General features: G+C 39.2%; 1 pseudogene; it reads right to left on the minus strand.

The window, feature by feature from the left end:
- Positions 1–575: 575 nt before the first annotated feature.
- On the minus strand, positions 576–20903 carry LOC127412037 (molybdenum cofactor sulfurase-like; annotated as a pseudogene).
- Positions 20904–21802: the final 899 nt, after the last annotated feature.

Below are 21802 nucleotides of genomic sequence, written 5' to 3' on the forward strand. Positions count from 1 at the left end.
TTTTTTTTTTGGACAATCTGCCACAAGTCTAAACACTGCGTTGATCTAATCATGGATATGGAACTTTGCCATAGAAGGACACGCCTTTAAACTCAACCACGCCCATCCGTGCGTGCGTATGACGTTCACAGACGAGTTCATGTAATTTACGTTCGTCCATAGTAATGCAGGAAGTTGTTCTCATATTACTTTTACAGTTAAAAAGTTATTATTCCACGAACAAACTTCTTAGAATTCACCTAATTAATATAGTTTCTATGAATTACATTTCTGTTTATTGTGTGACATTGTTTTAGCCTACTGTTACGTATCGCTAATGTCCTTTTGAGCTCAGCAGCCATTTGTTACCAAGATTATTAGGGTGTTAGAAAAGCTTCAAGAAGAGAGTTACCAAACCAGTTATGATGACAGAGTGTGGTGTCCCTGATTTCACCATTTAAAACTTAATTCTTAAAACTTAAAATGTAGAAGGGGAGTCTTCAGATATTTTATCACTAAGCAAGAAGTAGAATAAAGTAGAAAAGCCTACAAATAGCTGAGAACCTTTTATGATCATGAATTAAACAGTTGTCAACCTAATGTCTCATATAATCCATAAAAGGCTCCTGGCCGGAGATGACAAGATTTGGATGGAAACGCTGAATGAGCTGCTCCATGTCAATGCACATGGCTTCATTCTCATTGTCTTGTCTTTAGCATGCCGAAAGAGAAATGTAATGATGACAGGGTCAAAACTGAAGCAAAATCAGAGAATAATAAAAAAAAAAAAGACAGAAACTGGCAAATTTGTGATCTCAATCATTATCACTGCACCATCTAAAAGAATTACACTTTGGCAGCCAAAATGTTAATACTTTCAAAGAAATAGCAATTTCTTGTAAAAAGAAAAAAAATGAGGACCCAAACGCAGAGATAAAAAAACCCAAAATACTTTATTTTACAATAAACCAAACAAGCGGGTTAATATAGGGCAGGTGTTACTAATGAAACAATAATGAGCAAACAAGGAGGCGGGGTGTGACGTAAGACAGAGAATACAGTGATACAGAAACAATAGATGAAGTTACTGTTTATAAACAAACGCTCTGCCCCGCCCCTTCCGGGTTCTTTTGTTGCCCAGAAAAGAACTGCTGTCTATGGGCGCTTCACTCAAATTGCGCTGAAACTGCCCAAAAAGTGCTGTTTGTGGGGTTGGAACACCCAGTTTTACACAGATTACTGAAGAAAGGGGCTTCTTTAAATTTCCACCAGATCGCTGCATCAGGAAAAACACAGGATTTTACATAAATGATGATATTTCAAGGGTCATCGTAATTGTTATCGCGTCTGCTCTATTAAGCACAATTGACCCGCAGCAGCTGTTGGTTGGTATTAACTTATTTATGAAGAAATTACGTAAACTCTGATTGCAAACAGTTTTTTTTTTTTTTTTTCATTTCCAAAGTGCTGTCGCTGTGACAAATATGTGGTCAAATATGATTTAGCAATGATCTTATCTGATCAAGACCACCAATATATGATATACTGTAGCAGGAGGAACAGATCCCATATCCACCACCACAGAACATGGACTACTGTTTGTGAAAGGATAAGTGAATAAAAATGTCATGCAGCGAAAATGATGTCTTTGCATTTATTTTGAATGCAGTAAATAATATTGTTTAATCGAAATGGCTGTTATTAAGTTTTGATATGGAATATGATCATACTGAAGTAAGAATATTATTATTTATAGTATGTGGGTTAATAATTTAGCAGTAAAGACATATTGCATTTCTAGTGGTAGTTTTTATTGTTATATATCAAATTTCTTAGGCTTTAGAAGCATGTTAAACATGTGAGGATGTGTATTTATCAACTTGTTACATGTCTGACATAATCATACAGGCTCTTTGAACCAAATTTAAACTTGTTTTGCTGATATTTCAGAAAAGAACCCACATCATTTCTTCACTGTAAACATAGATAAACCATTTATAATAACTTTTATTAACATTAAAATACATATTTACATTCTACAAAGTTTAAAAGATTATTAAAACTGCAGCGCTGCCTATTTCCACCATTGAAATCTGCTGCTCGAAAGAACCCGGAAGTGAGGTTTCCTGTGGAGTGACGTCAGAGTAATTTAATCTATAACAAAGCCGCAAATTCTCACAAGAAGGCAAAACATCCGAATGGCATGAGCGCACATTGCCAGACCCAGTGGCGGATTTAGGCATGGGCGACATGGGCAGTTGTCCAGGGTGGCATCTTGCGGGGGGGTGGCACGAGGCACCCACACAGACCCGTCAACAACTTTGGGGGCGTGTTGAAGCGGGTTTCTCCCATTCAATTCCCTCCCTGGGAGGCCTGGGAGGTGGCCAGAGGGCAGAGGGGGTTCAGCAGGGCTGGGCAGCAGCTGCTGGACAGGGGTCGGAGTTCTGGGCTGTGGCCGCTACACAGGGTTCAGGAGGGAATGGCTCAGAGACTGGAGCCGTAGAAGTCTCAGGGGGCGAAGCCGTGAAAGGCTCCGGGGGTGGAGCTGTGGAAGGCTCAGGGGGTGGCGCCGTGGAAGGCTGAGGGGGCGGAGCTGCTGGCAGTGACTGGGGAATGGCCTCCGTGGCCAGGAGCACTGGCAGTGACTGGGGAGCAGGAGCCCTTCTCCTCCTCCTCTTCCAGATGGCCAAGGACACTGACACTGGGACGGCCGAGGCTTCAGATGCTGGCTCTGGAATAGACGAGGCTTCAGACGCTGGCTCTGGGATGGACGAGGCTTCAGATACTGGCTCTGGGACGGCCAAGTCTTCAGACGCTGGCTCTGGGATGGATGAGGCTTCAGATGCTGGCTCTGGGATGGATGAGGTTTCAGACGCTGGCTCTGGGATGGATGAGGCTTCAGAGACTGGCTCTGGGACGGATGAGGCTTCAGACGCTGGCTCTGGGATGGACGAGGCTACAGATGCTGGCTCTGGGACAGAAGAGGCTTCAGGAACAGGCTTGTTGACTGTGGAAGACGTCGGTGCTGGCTCGTTGGCCATGGCAGGCATGGGCACTGGCTCATTGGCCATGGCAGGCGTGGGCGCTAGCTCATTGGCCGTGGCAGGTGTGGGCGCTGGCTCATTGGCTGTGGCAGGCGTGGGCACCTGAGTGGCAGGTGCCCTTCTCCTCCTCCTCCTTTTTCAGGCGATGAGGGGCACTGCTGCAAAATCAGCCTCTGCCTCATGGCGGTCTGTAGCAGCGGGCTCAGGCGAGACGTCCATGTCCATGTGGGGGGTGCCCTCGTCATTGGGTTGGGAAGAAGAAAGGAAGTCCTCTGAGGCACAGGCTAAAATAAACTCCTTCCACCTCATAGCAAGCCTGGCTGCCTTGAAAAAAACTCCATTCTCACCCCGATCTGGGACACAAGATCTAATTGGCTCGTTCAGACCCACCCAAAAGAGCTCATCTAGGCAGGCCTGATTTTATCACAGACCTGAGGACAAAGATACAAATTTGAAAGCATATCCCTTTCCTCCTGCCATAGCTTGAAAAGCTGCTTAAGATGAGCAGCACGCTGGCGAGCAGTAGAAAAAGTCCATGTTTTTTTCCGATTAACACTTTTTATTGATTCACAAAAATTAAACAAAAAAGTAAAACATATATACACAGAATCAACTTTTAACCCCCATTATTCCCTTTCCCCCTCCCAATCCCCAACCCCACCCTGACCCTCAACAAATTTCCCTGTGGTCAAAGCTTGAGTATACCCACACAAATATATATATACAGGTGCATCTCAATAAATTAGAATGTCATGGAAAAGTGAATTTATTTCAATAATTCAACTCAAATTGTGAAACTCGTGTATTAAATAAATTCAGTGCACACAGACTGAAGTAGTTTAAGTCTTTGGTTCTTTTAATTGTGATGATTTTGGCTCACATTTAACAAAAACCCACCAATTCACTATCTCAAAAAATTAGAATACATCATAAGACCAATAAAAAAAACATTTTTAGTGAATTGTTGGCCTTCTGGAAAGTGTGTTAATTTACTGTATATATACTCAATACTTGGTAGGGGCTCCTTTTGCTTTAATTACTGCCTCAATTTGGCGTGGCATGGAGGTGATCAGTTTGTGGCACTGCCGAGGTGGTATGGAAGCCCAGGTTTCTTTGACAGTGGCCTTCAGCTCATCTGCATTTTTTGGTCTCTTGTTTCTCATTTTCCTCTTGACAATACCCCATAGATTCAAGTCTGGTGAGTTTGCTGGCCAGTCAAGCACACCAACACCATGGTCATTTAACCAACTTTTGGTGCTTTTGGCAGTGTGGGCAGGTGCCAAGTCCTGCTGGAAAATGAAATCAGCATCTTTAAAAAGCTGGTCAGCAGAAGGAAGCATGAAGTGCTCCAAAATGTCTTGGTAAACGGGTGCAGTGACTTTGGTTTTCAAAAAACACAATGGACCAACACCAGCAGATGACATTGCACCCCAAATCATCACAGACTGTGGAAACTTAACACTGGACTTCAAGCAACTTGGGCTATGAGCTTCTCCACCCTTCCTCCAGACTCTAGGACCTTGGTTTCCAAATGAAATACAAAACTTGCTCTCATCTGAAAAGAGGACTTTGGACCACTGGGCAACAGTCCAGTTCTTCTTCTCCTTAGCCCAGGTAAGATGCCTCTGATGTTGTCTGTGGTTCAGGAGTGGCTTAACAAGAGGAATACAACAACTGTAGCCAAATTCCTTGACACATCTGTGTGTGGTGGCTCTTGATGCCTTGACCCCAGCCTCAGTCCATTCCTTGTGAAGTTCACCCAAATTCTTGAATCGATTTTGCTTGACAATCCTCATAAGGCTGCGGTTCTCTCGGTTGGTTGTGCATCTTTTTCTTCCACACTTTTTCCTTCCACTAAACTTTCTGTTAACATGCTTGGATACAGCACTCTGTGAACAGCCAGCTTCTTTGGCTATGAATGTTTGTGGCTTACCCTCCTTGTGAAGGGTGTCAATGATTGTCTTCTGGACAACTGTCAGATCAGCAGTCTTCCCCATGATTGTATAGCCTAGTGAACCAAACTGAGAGACCATTTTGAAGGCTCAGGAAACCTTTGCAGGTGTTTTGAGTTGATTAGCTGATTGGCATGTCACCATATTCTAATTTTTTGAGATAGTGAATTGGTGGGTTTTTGTTAAATGTGAGCCAAAATCATCACAATTAAAAGAACCAAAGACTTAAACTACTTCAGTCTGTGTGCATTGAATTTATTTAATACACAAGTTTCACAATATGAGTTGAATTACTGAAATAAATGAACTTTTCCACGACATTCTAATTTATTGAGATGCACCTGTATATATATATATATATATATATATATATATATATATATATATATATATATATATATATATATATATATAAAAATTATAATCACACATTTAAAACTACACATCTGTCTCCACTGCCCCTCCCCATGAGCCTTCTAAAAAGGATAAATAGCTGCCCCATTTTTTATTAAATAAATCCAAGTTGCCTAGCCTTCTATATGACATTTTTTAGAATGCCGCTACCCTGCCCATCTCTGTGTACTACTCTTGAAATGAGGGTGTTCCAGCCGACTTCCATCCCCTAAGAATGACTTGTCTGCCAATCATAACACTGGTTAGGACACAATTTTTAGGTATTTATCCCCTATATTAATGACCATCCCATCGCCTAAAATACAGAGTCTGGGGCAAAATGAAATTTGAGTGCCCAATACGTCACACATAAAACTCTGAACCCTCAACCAAAATTCTTGGATCTTAACACACCACCAAAAAACATGGGTTGTGTCCCCATCTTCTGATTGGCATCGCCAGCAGGTGGGTGTGTCTTTAAGACCAAGCCTATACAGAGGGGGTCCAATAGAATCAATGTCAAATCTTAAATTGCATAAGGTGCACCCTTGCATCTCCAGATGTAGACTTGACATTTTTTAGAATCCTAGCCCACACTCCCTCCTGCAATACCAAGTTTAAATCTTTCTCCCATAATCTCATGAGAGAAGTTGAAGCTCCGTTCCCCAGACTCTGAATTAGCAGGGAGTAATACACTGATGCCTCATGACCTTTTCCAAAAGCAGTAATCACCACTCCCAGAGTATCTGCCGCTCCAGGGGGGTGTATGCTACTCCCAAAAATAGAATAGAGTAGGTGGCGCAGCTGTAAATACCTGAAGAATTGAGACCTGGGAATCCCAAAATGTTGAACAATATTTTCAAAGGATCTCAACACTCAACTCTCAAATAGGTCACCGAGTGTATTAACCTTCCTCACAATCCACTCTGTCCAGCAGAAAGGGGACTTATTAATTATTATTTTGGGTTCAGCCATATGCTTGAAGAAACATAAATAAATGTCTGAATTAATCTCCCTGGACACTTTTGTCCATACCACGTGCATATACGAGATAATGGGGTGTAACTTAACTTCTCCGGTTAGTTTGATAGAAAGGCTTTTCAAAGTTGAAATAGGGGCAAGAACTTCCTGTTCAATACAAAACCAGGGAGGGGCTCTTTCCGGTGGAAGTGACCAATGAGCCAAATGTCTGAGACCGAATGCATAATAATAAAACAAAATCTTGGGTAGGCCTAGCCCACCATTGTCAATCAGCCTATGTATAATAGTGTAATTTGGGACATTTACCATTCCAAATGAAAGACTTCGCTATGCTATCAAATTGCTTGAAATAAGAGAGGGGGACATCTATAGGGAGAGATTGTAGCAGGTAGTTGTATTTTGGAATACAATTCATTTTAATAACATTAACTTTCCCAGTCATAGATAAATGTAATGAAGCCCACGTGCCCACATCGCTCAAAAACCTTTTTATTAAAGGGTCAAAATTAACTCAATCACACAAATTTGCTGGGAATAAAATACCCAAATACTTAATGCACTGTTTGGGCCACTGGAAGGCGCCTGGCTGAAAAGCTGTTACCGGGCAGTACGCTATCAGAGCCAAAGCTTTGGATTTAGACCAATTCACTCTGTATCCTGAGAACATAGAAAAGGAATTAATAATTCTGTGGAGGCAAGGCATAGATCTAGTAGGGTCAGAGACAAATAATGAAATATTATCTGCGTAAAGCAAAAGCTTATGCACCACACCTCACGCCACCACCCCTGGAAAATCATCCTCCTTTCTTATCGTGGCTGCTAATGGTTCCAGGCAAGACAGAACAATAAGGGGGAAAGAGGGCAACCCTGCCAGGTGCCCATATCCAGAATAAAATAATCTGAAATGAATCCATTTGTTTGAACCACTGCAACCAGATGTCTATAAAAGTAACTTAATCCACCCAATAAAAGTATTCCCTAACCCGTACATTTCCAAAATCTTAAAAAGATAATCCCATTCTACCATATCAAACACCTTTTCGGCGTCAAGCAAGATGGCAGCGATCGTTTGCCACTGCCCACACTTAATGAAACACTTAATGAATAGAATAAAAGAAGAGTTATGGCCCCGAATAAACCCCACCTGATCTATATGTATAAGAGATGTCATAACTTTACTTAATCGGTTAGCCAGAATTTTTGACAATATTTTAACGTCTAGCTGGATCAGAGAAATTGGATGGTAACTCTTACACTCACTTGGATCTTTGTCCTTTTTAAGAATCAGACTGATCCAGGCTTGTGTCATGGTTGGCGGAAGCTTTCCATTCTTTAATGATTCCGTATAAATTCTAGCAAAAGTGGAGCCAGTTTTGTAGCATAAGATCTAAAAAATTCAGCAGCAAAGCCATCTGGCCCCTAAGCCTTGGCTGTAGGAAAGGCCTTAATTACCTTAGCAAGCTCCTCCAAGGTTATCTCAGAATCAAGAGAATTTTTTGCTCAGTTGTCAGTTTAGGAAGTTCTAATGGTTCCACAAAGTTTCTAATATCCTCATCAGTAGACGAAGATGTGGAACTACAGAGATCAAGATAGAATTCTTTAAAAGCATTATTAATATAAATGGATGAGGTAAATATTTCACCACCAGCAGATTTCACTGAGGGAATGGTAGAAAAAGACTCTCTCTGTTTTATATATCTAGCCAGAAGCTTCCCTGCCTTGTCCCCCAACTCAAAGTATGACTATCTTGCCCTGTATAGCCAAAACTCCACCTTCTGTGACAAAATAGTATTATATCTGTATTTCAATCAGTCAATTCCCTGAGGCCATCAGACGACATTCAGCGCTTCATCTCTGCCTCGGGACTTTTATTATCCCCTTCCAATTCCACAAGTTCTTGTGCTTTGGATTTTTTGGTGAATGAGTCATACTGTATGATCCGACCCCTAAGAACTGCCTTAATTGCCTCCCAAGCCATGCCCACAGAGGATACTGAGGACCAGTTGGTCTCCATATAGACATTGATTTCAGCCATGAGCATTTGTTGGAATTCAGGATTTTGCAAAAGGGATACATTAAAGCACCAACTATATGATTTCCTCTAAACACACCAGACTAAACATCTAAGACTAAAATGTTTCCAAAAATCTGAGCAATTAGCAACTGATGAAATGAGGGACTTAGATATATAAAAAAATCTATTCTAGAGTAAATTTTATGGACTGATGAAAAAATATATAGTCCCTCCCAGATGGGTTCAAAAGTCTCCAAATATCTGTAAGACCAAGATTTGTACACATCCTGTGAAGCATCAGTGCTGCTCTAGGGGGCTTGCACACTCTTGCTTCGCTATGATCAAGGACTGAATCCATCAAAAGATTAAAGTCTTCTCCCAATATTATATCATGAGGGGTGCCAGCACTTGTAACATCCCTTCAAGATCTATAAAAAAGCCCTGATCATCAACGTTAGGTGCATTAATATTGGCCAAAATAAGACTTTGTCCCTGAATTTCAGCTAAAACAATAATGACTCTTCCTAATTTATCTTTAGTCTGTTTGAGGCATTTGAATTGTAGATATTTACTTATCAGTGTAATGACTCCCCTGCTCTTTCTCAAGCCAGCACTATAGAAAACATCCCCACCCCATATCTTCCCAAATTTTTCAGCTTCCTGCGGAGAAAGATGCGTTTCTTGAAGAAATACTATATCATATTTCTTACGCTTAAGAAGAGAAATAACCTTCCTTCTTTTTATGGGGTGCCCCAACCCATTCACATTCCACGTGGAGAGAGACAATCCACTCATATTAACATTTGACATTTTGACATATATAAAAAATAAATAATGTGTCAAAAACAAGATTATAAAGACCACATTTCAACATTAGTGCAACAATCAAAACCTGAACATCCCCCAGAACAAAACAAACAGACAAAAGAAAAACATGCGCATTAACCCCACGCACGACAACGCCAACTGGCTTCTGTCCCCCCAAACTCAAACAGTCCATGCAAACCTCCGAGAACCCCTGCGACATCCTTGCCATCAGATTGCTCAAGTCTGGTGTTTCTATATACATTTTGTGAGACAGAATTACACAGGAAAAGATCATCTACAAAACAAACTCCAGCCAATAGGCAGAACAAACACAAAGAGCATGTAGATTCATCCATAAAACTGTCCTGAAGGTGTGATACTCTACAAAATAAACTCCAGCCAATTGGCAGAACCAGCACAAAAAAAGCACGCAGGTTCCTCAAACAGTCAAGCGAATGTTCAGTGAGCCGGTTCACTCAAGCTGCAACGTGAGTTCAAACAAATGACTTACTCACTCCAGTGACTTTGCAAGAAACACTCCACAAAATAAACTCCAGCCAATAGGTGGAATAAGCACAAAGAGCGTGTAGATTCATCCATAAAACTGTCTTGAAGGTGTGTTACTCTTCAAAATAAACTCCAGCCGCTAGACGGAACCAGCACAAAAAGAGCACGCAGATTCCTCAAACAGTCAAGCGAATGTTCATTGAGCCGGTCCACTCAGGTTTCAAGATGAGTATAACAAGATGACTTACTCACTCCATTGACTTTATGAAGGACATCGCTTGCTGTGGGCATGTGAATGTTTTACGGTCATCCCTAGCATTTATTCTCAATTCTCGAACTTCCGTTGATGTAAAAGTTTCTTGCTTTCCTTGAATCGATCACGTTTCTCTCTTGTCGAATTTGCAATGTCTGGGAACAAGAAAATGCTGTGGTTCTTCCAAGAAAGCCTTCCTTTCCTCCTCACTTCGCATAACACAAGATCTTTATCGAATGATAGTTTGGCCAGAATTGATCTGGGCCTGTCTCCCTCCATGGATCGCCGAGCAGGAACCCTGTGAGCTCGCTCGATTTCCAGCATATGGCCTGTTATATCATCATATCCTGTCCCTCTTCTCCTTCAGGGACTTTGATGATACGGATATTATTCTGCTGGCTACGGTTTTCCATGTCCTCCAACTTCTCCCAGACATGCTCCAAATCCAGCTTGGTCGCTAGAGGATTATCAGATAATTCCCTCTCCGATGATGGCAGGTAATCGATCCGTTTCTCGACATCCCCCACTCTTGTAACCACATCAGAGAACTTCACCTCACCTGGCAGTGATCGATCGACCTATCACAGCAAGATCCTCCAAGTCAGCAATGACCTTCATCAGCATTGCTGACATGTTCAGCATCTCCCGCCGCATTTCCCGCACCTCCCCGACTAAGTCGACTCCCAGGCTTGCGGTCTGCTCGGGGACGTCAGCTTGAACACGTAAGTGTCTTTTAATGTCTCCAGAGCCCGAGGATTTTGAATTCTTTGACATTTTGTCCTCCTAGAACAGTTATGGAACAGAGTGTATCGAATCTCACCAGTTTATGTCATTAAAAGTATTAAAACTAGCAAAGTGCGCAGAGCTTGCCGTTCACACGTCCGATCCTCGCATGGCACCACTTGACTCCCAGAAAAAAATCCTTGTTGAAAAAAAACTCTCTCTGCTGGGTCCATGCTGGCCAGTTCATAATGTCACATTTGTTAGCAGAGATGAGGACCCAAACGCAGAGATAAAAAAAAAACCAAAATACTTTATTTTACTATAAACCAAACATAAAACTCCCACAAGGGAGAAACCAACAAAAACTACCCCGTAGGGGAAAAAGGAATCCAGGCTAGGGCAGAGGTGAAACGAGGAACAGGACCAACCAGACAGAACTGGAACCAGGAAGGTGATCATGACCGATAAGAACACTGGGAGACACAAACAGGACCGACAAGATAACAAGACGAACTGGCACTGGACAGCACACACGAGGAGACTAAATAGGGAGAGAAATCAAGCGGGTTAACATTGGTCAGGTGTTACTAATGAAACAATAATGAGCAAACAAGGAGGCGGAGTGTGACGTAAGACAGAGAAGCACGCAGCGATACAGAAACAATAACAAATCTGCGTGTTCTCACAAGAAGGCAAAACATCCGAATGGCATGAGTGCCCATCGCCAGACCAGTGAGGCAATATACACTCATGCCAATCGACAACCAAGTCGAGAGAAGACACTTGTGTGAGAGTTCGGCCACACCCACACCCGACACCATTACCGAAGTGGCCGAACCTCAGCACAATCATGAAGACTGCTTGCGACCCGGGCGCACGGCGCAAAGTGAGCGCAATGCGCGTCCGCGGTCTGGAGAGGCAGACACAAGGACCGACATAGATTATTGACGTGAGTGCATGCAGCCAAGATGACACAAGCGCGATGCACCCATGTCATAATAACATTTATAAGGAGTATAAATGTCTGGGTCCCGACACAGACCGAAACCGAACTAGAGAGGAAGTCAGGACCCAGACACCACACTACAGACATGAAACAAAACAGATTGAAGTGCGCGTGGCAGGGCATATAACAGAGACCGCATGCTCACACAAAGACAGACATGGGCGGATAATGCCACGGCCCTGTCAGACCAAAACCCAGACTGACCGAGTTACAGGACCGTGACAGTATTACTATACCTGTTGTCAATGTGTTCCTTCAGAAAAGACACACTTGCTCTGTTAATAAGCAGAAACTGAGCCACATTCACCAGTGAGAGAGCAGTGGGGCAACATTCGCTTGCTGGAGTGAAAAAGAGAGAGACATCGCTCAGGTAAACTTTTGTCCCATTTCAAAGTGGGAATGGACTAATAGAAATTTTGAATGTATTTCCTTTTAAACCTTTTAAACTTTCAAAACAATAGAAAAAGCGAATATTCCTTTAGCAATATTTCTTTCCTAGATTAAAGGGGTCATGACATGCCTTTTTAAAATAATTTTAATATGTTCCATGAGGTTCACTTATAATATTAGTTTGCACAAAAAACAGTTATATATTTCTAAAACATGATCATTTTCCACCCTCATTCTGACCCTCTGTCAGAAACACTCGATTTTGGTGCTGCTTCTCTTTTAAGACTTGACAGTAAACGCCCACTGTTATGATAGGCTCTCTGCTCTTGACTGACCTGCTCTCTATTTGGCATCTCACTGCTCACCGCTGCTGGGCGGTTACAGAAATGATGAAAGGTAAAATAGGCAGTGATGTGTTGTTGTGGAGGCAGTCAGATGCAAATGTTGGTTGCACTTTATTTTACAGTATGTGTACTTTCAGTATACTTACAATGTACTTACCCAAGAAAGTACTGAGTAATATTAGGTAACTACATGTACAGGTTAGGTTTAGTTGTTGTAATTATATAGTACATAAATGTAGAACAGTACTGTAAAATAAAGTGCTACCCAAATGTCTATCATAGTGTGACATCACAAGAGAACGAGTCATTTTAGCAGCTTGGTTTCAACAAATACTCTTTTAGTAGTGAAGAGGAAGTTCTGAAACCTACAGAATATTTTTACAGTACAATGACTTCTTATATGTCAAAAGATCAAGGAAAATGTGATTCTTCTTGTCATTACTTTTTTTAAGTTTAAATTTTTATATTAAATAGGATAACATTATTTTCCAATAAACATGAAACAAAATCTTCAAAACTACGACATCTTGCTGAGTCGAATATTTGTCACTACAAATGGGTCAGACAGACACAACAATCCAAGTGCTGTCTATCAGCACTGTTTTACTTTTTGGTAAAAACTTCTTGGTTACCTTTTTGGCTAATTTTCATGTCATGCAGGAAATAAGGTCTTTGCCTTATAAGACGACAAGGTTTTTCTAGGAATTCGGAAAGCCAGGCGGAAACTTCCTCCCCGCAATCCACTATCTGTACTCTACACCAAAGAGAGATTCAACCTTTACTATTAAGCTACAAACCATATTTAACAAATATAAATGTTTAAACATGTAATACTGCTTATAAACGTTCATTTTAAGTTCAACAAATGTTTAAAATATGAATCTGAATTATGTTATAGTGATATAGAATAATCTAAAATGTATAATCAAAATTTTTGGCAGTGATGCAATTTATTTTCATACCTCTCACCACAGACTTTGCTTTGGGATGTTCTTAGATATGAATTCTCTAAGTTGGTCTTCAAGGAAATGGTGACTGGTTCCATCACTGAGATTGGAGGGAATACTTAGTATTTAATACAAATATTGTTAATAATCTAAATGCTGACCTTGTAATTAATACTTAAAGATGATGGACATGGTACAAAGTTAATATCATGTTTTTGGACATGTACCACTGTACCGCCCTTGTTTTAGGACACACACCATGGTAATACCATGTAACTGCTTCTTTGAAGTACCTTGCAATATGATAATCATACTGTATAGGCAGTGTTGGGTGTAATTCAATTACAAAGTGATTAGTTACTGTAATCTATATACTTTTTAGTCATAAAAGTAGTGTAATGAATTACATTTCAAATTCTTGTCATCAGATTACAGTTACTGACTTTCAATTAATTGAATTATTTTGGGTACATTATAGAGTACTGTCACTCAAGCCGAGTCCATCACTGCTGTAGCATCATGCTCTATAAAGTGAAACACTTTCTTCACTCCACACAGTGAAAAAATAATAGTTTCGTCATGCAATGCCTTCACTTAACACCAAGACAAGCGGATATTTCAAGATTAAAATCGCAGCTACAATTTAAGGCAGCATGCTGAGGTAAGTTGTGGCTCTAATTAAAACACAGGCTTTTCTGTGACATTGTGATGGTCAGTTTCAGGGTGATTCTGTAAATATGGGCTCTTGTGACATCAGTTTTTAAGTGTACATTTTAAACAGTGAAATTAAGTCCTCTTTGCAGCCTGAACTTCTTCAGAACATCAAATCATTTTGACATCTGCGCTAAAAAAATATGTTTAAACAACTGTAAATGTGCGTGTTTGAATAGAAAAACAACTGAAAAACACTGCAGATAAAAAAGCTGTGAACAGCCCCTGACTTGCCCTATACTTGAAAAACTGACCCGAACCCAGCCCGAAACCCCATGATTTGTCGGGTCCCATCAGGCCTGGGTCGGGCTGAAGAAGTGCCCATGTAGAATAACTGAAAAGTGATTGTGGTATTCCAATACTGGCACATCGAACAGTTAACCGAATGATGACTACCCGTGCACATCCCTAGTTGCTAATTACACTTGGTGCAAATAGTATCTATCACTATTTACATTACCTTCAATTACACTTAATGTAAAAAGCATCTTACATTCTTTTACACTCAGTATAAATAGCCACTGCCATATAAAATTGGATACCAGAGCAAAAAACAAATATGCTATTGAATATGCTCTATTGTTTAAAATGATAAATATTTATATAAATATTAAGTAATTTAATTTTGCCTTGCTGGGACAGAAGAAAGTATGTTAATACTGAAAAAGTTACATACTTCAGCTTTAATAAAGAACAAAGATATGAATTAAGAGCAGTGTGTAATGATGAGTCAACAGAGTTGAGATCCATGTGCAGCTTTTAATAACAATAAATGTAGTAATACAGACAGGCAGAGGTAAATCACCAGCAGCAGAAATATCAAAGGCAGTCCAGAGGGATATTCAATAACCAGGCAAGAGGTCAGGGCAGGCAGCAGACAATCACAGGTTAAATCCAGATAAACAAGGCAGTAATAGTAGGCAGGCAGCAATGAATCAAAAACAGGGTAAACAGTCCAGGATAATACATAGGAAATGCAACAAACTCAGAAAATGCTCAGAAATGTCAGCCTGGGCAAAACAAGACTTTGCAATGACAGCCAGTGTTAATAGCTGCATGAATTGGAAATAGGTTAACAGGTAATCATTGACAGGTATGGGGATTATGGGAAATGGAGTCCAGAGAGTTAAAGTCAATCCCCAGGTGATGGTGCCCTCTGGTGGTGAGCGGGAGGAACAACAAAGGTGGGATTCATGACACAGTGAGTGGTTTACTCTTTTCAATCTTCATGTCAATATTGTTGTTTAATTAATATTAATTTCATAATAGATATTGCATCAACATAGGAAAGAAAACAGCTTGTCAAGCCATTTCATGGGGTCTTTACACATTCAGAACCGAGAAATCAACATTAGAACATGTTAGTAAAAATTAGTATTGTTTTTGTTTGGCATATTATTTTTAAAGGATAGTTCACCATAGTGAAAATCTTTCTTCTATGTAACACACAAGGAGATGTTTGGCATAATGTTAGCCTTAGTCACCGTTCACTTACACTGTATGGAAAAAAAAAGGACTAAAGCTGTCATTCTGCCTAACATCTCTTTTTGTGTTCCACATACAACAGAAGAGATGAAGTCATATGGGTTCTGAACAACATGAAAATAAATAAATGATGACAGATATATTATTTTTGGTTGAACTATCCCTTCAAGTATATTATTAGGACCAATCATTCTTCAAGTCCTACAAGAATTGTTAATGGAATCATGAAGAAAACTGAATCAGTTCAATTAAGTGAAATCAGATAGGGAGCCAGAATTTTAATTCCTTACAATTCCCATCCCTAGTGAGAGGAAAGCATGATCAATAGAGAAAAGGAATTGAGGTGTGATTGCAGTAAACCCCTGGACCCTTGAAAGAGCTTTACATTTACTGAGCTGTGTGTGTGTGTGTGTGTGTGTGTGTGTGTGTGTGTGTGTGTGTTTAAGTGATTGCAGCTAGGGAAAGTGAACTAAACTCATGTCACATTGAGGTTTGAGACCCACTTCAGAACAGCACTGATATCTGGGTTACAATGACAGAAAAACGGGAAGGGGAGAGAAATAGAGAGATCTTGGGGGCAAGGCTGGCGAGATATCATGAGCTGCAAAAAAAAAAAAAAAAAAATTCTTCTGAAGGCAGAAAAAAATTACATAGCTAGAGTGAAATAAATGAGGGGAAATGGAGGGAAAGTGAAGAGGAAAGTATAAAAGAGTGCTGGAAGTGCAGGTAGCAAGAGATTAAGAGTCAGAGCAAGAGCGATGCTAGATGAAAGAAAGTGTGTAAAAGAGTGGAGTAGATGTATGATGAGAGAGAGAGAGAGAGAGAGAGAGTGAGAGAGAGAGAGAGGAAGAAGATTAATAGTGTGAAGGAGTCTTGCTTTAACTGGTCGCTCCTGCACATGCTTTATGTTCCCTGCACTTTTGAACATGGTACATTTAAAGGGATAGCTCACACAAACATGAAAGTTTTTCTCATCATTTACTCACCCTCACGCCATCCCAGATATGTATGACTTTCTGTCTTCTGTTGAACCCAAATGAAGATATTTAGAAGAACATTTCAGCTCTGTAGGTCCATACAATGCAGGTGAATGGTGGTCAGAATTTTGAAGGTCCAAAAAGCACATAAATGCAGCATAAAAGTAATACGACTACAGTCGTTTAATCCATGATTTCTGAAGCAAAATAATAGGTGTGGTTGAGAAACAGATCAATATTTAAGTCCTTTTTTGCTATAAATTCTCCTCCCTGCCCAGTAGTTGGCGATATGCATGAAGAATGTGAATCGCCAAAAACAAAAGTATAAGAATGTGGAAGTGAAAGTGGAGATTTATAATGTACAAATATATTGATCTGTTTCTCACCCACACCTATCATATTGCTTCAAAAGTAATGGATTTAACCACTGGAGTCTTATGGATTACTTTTATGCTGCCTTTATGTGCTTTATGTGGTCACTATTCACTTGCATTGTACTGATCTACAGAGCTGAAATATTCCTCTAAAAATCTTAATTTGTATTATGCAGAAGAAAGGAAGTCATACACATCTGGGATGGCATGAGGGTGAATAAATCATGAGAGAAATTTCATTTTTGGGTGAACTATCTCTTTAAAGTGATAGCTGAGCCATAATTTAATATTTTGTCATCATTTCCCTACCCTCATGTTGTTCCAACCCTGTGTGATGCTTTGTATTCTGTGGAACACAAAAGATGTTAGACAGAATGTTAGAGACTGACAGTCTCAGTCAACATTCACTTTCAAAATATGGAGAAAAAAAAAGCATTTACTGAAAGTAAATAGTGACTCAGGCAAACATTCTGTCTAATATCTCCTTATTGTGTTGCATGGAAGAAAGAAAGTCATATGGGTTTGGAACAACATGATGGTGAATGATGACAGAATTTCCAATAATAATAATTCTGTAATACATGTTAAATGTGTATTATGTAATGGAATATAGGGGTTAACGTCCATTATGTCATTTGTAAAAGTAACGAGTTACTCACTACTTGAGTACTCTTTTAATTGGATACTTTCTTGCTCTTACTCAAGTAATTATTTATGTTAGTACTTTTACTTCTACTTGAGTAATTATTTTTTTTAAAGTAACTGTACTTTTATTTGAGTACAGTTTTTGGCTACTCTACCCACCTCTGCTACTTGATGAGGAACTAAGTATGTATACTAAGTGTACAAGATTTTGAAATGTATGAGCACAGTTAAGTGGTGTTTATATATATATATGTTATATAAATAAATTGCAAAATCTCATGAGATCTCATGCATACAGTTACTATTTTTAAAAAGCTCTGGACTAAGTTTGGAGACTTGAGACCTGCAGCCACAGTGTGTTAGAGGCCAGACAAATGACAGGGTGGATCAGACACAGCTTAGGCTCCCTATTCCCATGTGATTACCCTCCCTAGCAACCGGGCCAGTTTGGTTGCTTAGCAGACCTGGCTGGAGTCACTCAGCACACCCTGGATTCGAACTTGCGACTCCAGGGGTGGTAGTCAGCGTCAATACTCCCTGAGTTACCTAGGCCCCCTCTTTTTATGATCTTTTAATAGTTCAAGCATTAAAGATGTATTAAAAAAAAAAAAAGAAAAAAACTGGTAGGAGCCTGTTCTCTTACCTCAAATGAAGCACATGATTTGACAAGATAGATTAGGAGATTAGTTAGTGTATGGGTATTGTCATTGTTCTTATCTTCTTTTGACACAGCATCTTCAGATGGTGCTTCTTTAACAGCAGAAGAGGTGATAACCTGCCCATTCTCATTTGGTATTGATGTTGAGTAAAAAGAAGCTGATGACTCCATTGGTGAAGCTGATTGAAGCCTCTTTAGTCTCTCTTGGTTCAGTATTAGTGGTTTGTCCACAAAACAGTTAATAATAAACCGAAGAAAGTTCTGACAGTCCTCAAAACTGGACGTGTACACAAAGGACACACGGATGGATCCTGTGGGGCATCCCTCAGCCAGATCAATGTTGTCTCCACAGACGTGACCAGCCTTGGAAAGAGACAAATAAAGCAATTACCTCAGACAAAGTTGTCACTGTCAGAGAGACCGGAAGCACTGAAAATTGTCCTGAGGCAGTGAAACGTTATCTTTTTTTTTTTTTTTTTTTTTTTTTTTTTGCATTTTCACCTTTTTGTGCACCTTATACACTCTTTGGTTTATCACAATGTACAGTACATCTTGTATAATTCTTCAGTAAAATTCATTTGATCTGGGGTCTTGAACTGAAAGCCTCATGTTTATTTTAATTTGCAATTTCACTACGTGTGTGGATTCCTTTTTCTGACTTATTCATTTTTAATCAACATACAATTTACTATTGTAACAATACAATTATTTTCACCTGCAAATTACTCTTCACATTTTGGTTGCTGATGCCTAGATAATGTTGACAGTCACCTGTGTTACAGAAACAGCCAGTGTGAATATGAATGTTGAAGAGACTGGCCATTTTGTCCACCTGGTTAATATTAAAAAGCATAAATCAAAATTTTCTACATTTTAAGAATTATAGCTTATTTATTATCTTAAGACATTTGTCTGCATTAGATGCTGAATCTGCTCAAAATGCTGTTGGAAATGGTTAGATCTTTTAAAATAAAACTGTTAAGAACAACAACAGTTTATAAAAATATTGGACAATGTAAAAAGTGGTCATCTGCTATTGTTACCTTAAAGGAATATTCTTGGGTTCAATACAAGTTAAGCTCAATCAGCAGCAGTTGTGGCATGATGTTGATTACCACAAAAAATAATTTCGACTAGTCACCACTTTTCTTAAAAAAAAGCAAAAACAAAGTTACAGTGAGGCACTTACAATGGAAGTGAATGGTGCCAATTTTTGGACGTTTTAAAGGCAGGAATGTGAAGCTTATAATTTTATAAAAGCACTTACATTAATTCTTCTGTTAAAACTCATTAATTATTTGAGCTGTAAAGATCGTTAAATCTTAATTTTTACAGTCATTTTAGGGTTTGTTGACATTACATCATCATGGCATATCTAAAAAGTGAGTATTTTTATGTTTCCGGAATGAATTGGCCCCATTCACTTCCATTGTAAGTGCCTCACTGGAACCGAGATTCTAGCTTTTTTTTTTTTTTTTTTTTTACAGAAAAGGAGGGGCAAGTCAAAATGAATTTTTGTGGTTATCAACATTATGCCACAAACGCTGTTTATTGAGCTTGTATTGAACCTGAAATATTCCTTTAAGGAGCTATTTCTACCTGATCTAACCTTTAAAATTAGGTTTGTTGGTGTAACCTAATGTATTTACTTTGATTCAGTAATGTTAAATGATATTAATTTAGATGTTACCACATGAAGCAAGTTTTTAAGGTTAACATTTTACTCTCTTTAATTTCTTTTTACAGCTTGTGTCAATTCATTTGGGGAGAACAGAGCACAACAAAAATTGAGGACGTTCTGACAGCATAACCCGGCAAATCCTGATTTACCTGTTTGTCCCAGACAGTTTAGTAGGTTAAAGCTGAGGATTGCACCCTGTTCAGTCATATTCTGAAACTCATTATCACAGTGGATCTGTGCAACAGGCTTTCCATTGCTATGACACAGGCATGAAAGTACAGTGAAGGTGCATCGTGCTAAACCAAATGTGTGAAGCTGAATGTTGAGCATACTTTCTGAAAACCAAAAACAAGCAATTTAATGTAAGTCACTTTAATCAGAATGTATCATAATCATGTCTAATAGATAAATAATACATTTCTGAACTGTTATTTTTTTTTAAGCGTTTCAAAACCATGATGGAGAGAAATGATTTGGAGATTGTGCTGTTTTCGAACCTGATGAGATTAGAAAAAACATATAAAACATGAAACAAATTATGAGAGCTAGCTTCAACTATGTTGCTTATAGGTCATTGTTCCAGATCATAATGACAATCTGTCACACATTACCTGCTAACTACATTTGGCTTTGGTACAAAATAGTTCTCTTCCACAAGATACGCTGCTGCAGTTCCTCCACCAAAGTAACCCTTTCTCAAGAACCCAGCTGCTTCATTCCTCACCAGCAAGGTTCAGAGACCAGTCAGAAAGCCAAAAATTTTGTAGAAGGTTATTGGCACAAAATCTGCAGGATACTTATTTAGATCCAAGGGTGAGCAGCTTACAAAACAGGCAGCATCGAGGAGCACAAACAACGACCAGGGTGCTCACATGCTGGAAAGAGCTGCTGAGATTGAATTCCTTTCACATAGCTCAGGGAATACTTTCTGCCTGAGAAGTTACTCTGAGCAGGATAACAGAAAAGATGAGGTGTAGAGCACTCCTGATCTCCATTTGTCAATGTTTGGGGTTGTTTAGCTCTTGCTTTCATGTCGTGAGGCAGAACAGGAACTGAAGTGTGGTTGTCAGTGAGGTAGCAGAATTGGTTGGGGGAAAATGGTTGGGTTTTTGTGAAGTGTTTTAGGTTTGTGAAAACCTAATATAAAATAATATTTTAAAATATATATATTTTTTTTAAAATTAAAACTTTACATTGTGTAATAAATAATATATTAATGGAATATTCCAGGTTCAATACAAGTTAAGCTCAGTCAACAGCATTTGTGGCATAATGTTGATTACCACAAAAATAATTTTTGTCTTGCCCCTCCTTTTCTTTGAAAAAAAAAAAAAAGAAAAAGAAAAATCTGGGTTCCAGTGAGGCACTTATAATGGAAGTGAATGGGGCCAATCTGCAAACTTTAAAATACTCACTGTTTCAATAGTATAGCCACAAGACATAAACAATATGCGTGTTGACATGATTTTACTGTGGTAAAAACACTTACTTACCTTTTCTGTGTAACTTCGTTGCCATGATAATGTAATGTCAACAAACCCTAAAACGACTGTAAAAATGACAATTTAAACAACTTTACAGCTCAAATAATACACAAGTTTTAACAGAAGAATTAATGTAAGTGCTTTTATAAAATTATAAGCTTCACATTTCTGTCTTTAAACCCTCAAAAACTTGGCCCCATTCACTTCCATTGTAAGTGCCTCTCTGTAACTTTGATTTTTGCTTTTTTTTTTTTTTTTTAAAGAAAAGGAGGGACGAGTCAAAATAATTTTTGTGGTAATTAACATTATGCCACAATGCTGTCTATTTATCTTATCTTGTAATGAACCCGTAATATTCCTTTAATGTTATAAATATATTATAAATATAATAAACAATATAATAAATATTAATATGTTCAGAAGTGCTTACCTGTATCTTACACTTTC

This window comes from Myxocyprinus asiaticus, chromosome 21 (assembly GCF_019703515.2).
Source record: "Myxocyprinus asiaticus isolate MX2 ecotype Aquarium Trade chromosome 21, UBuf_Myxa_2, whole genome shotgun sequence".
NCBI lineage: Eukaryota > Metazoa > Chordata > Actinopteri > Cypriniformes > Catostomidae > Myxocyprinus > Myxocyprinus asiaticus.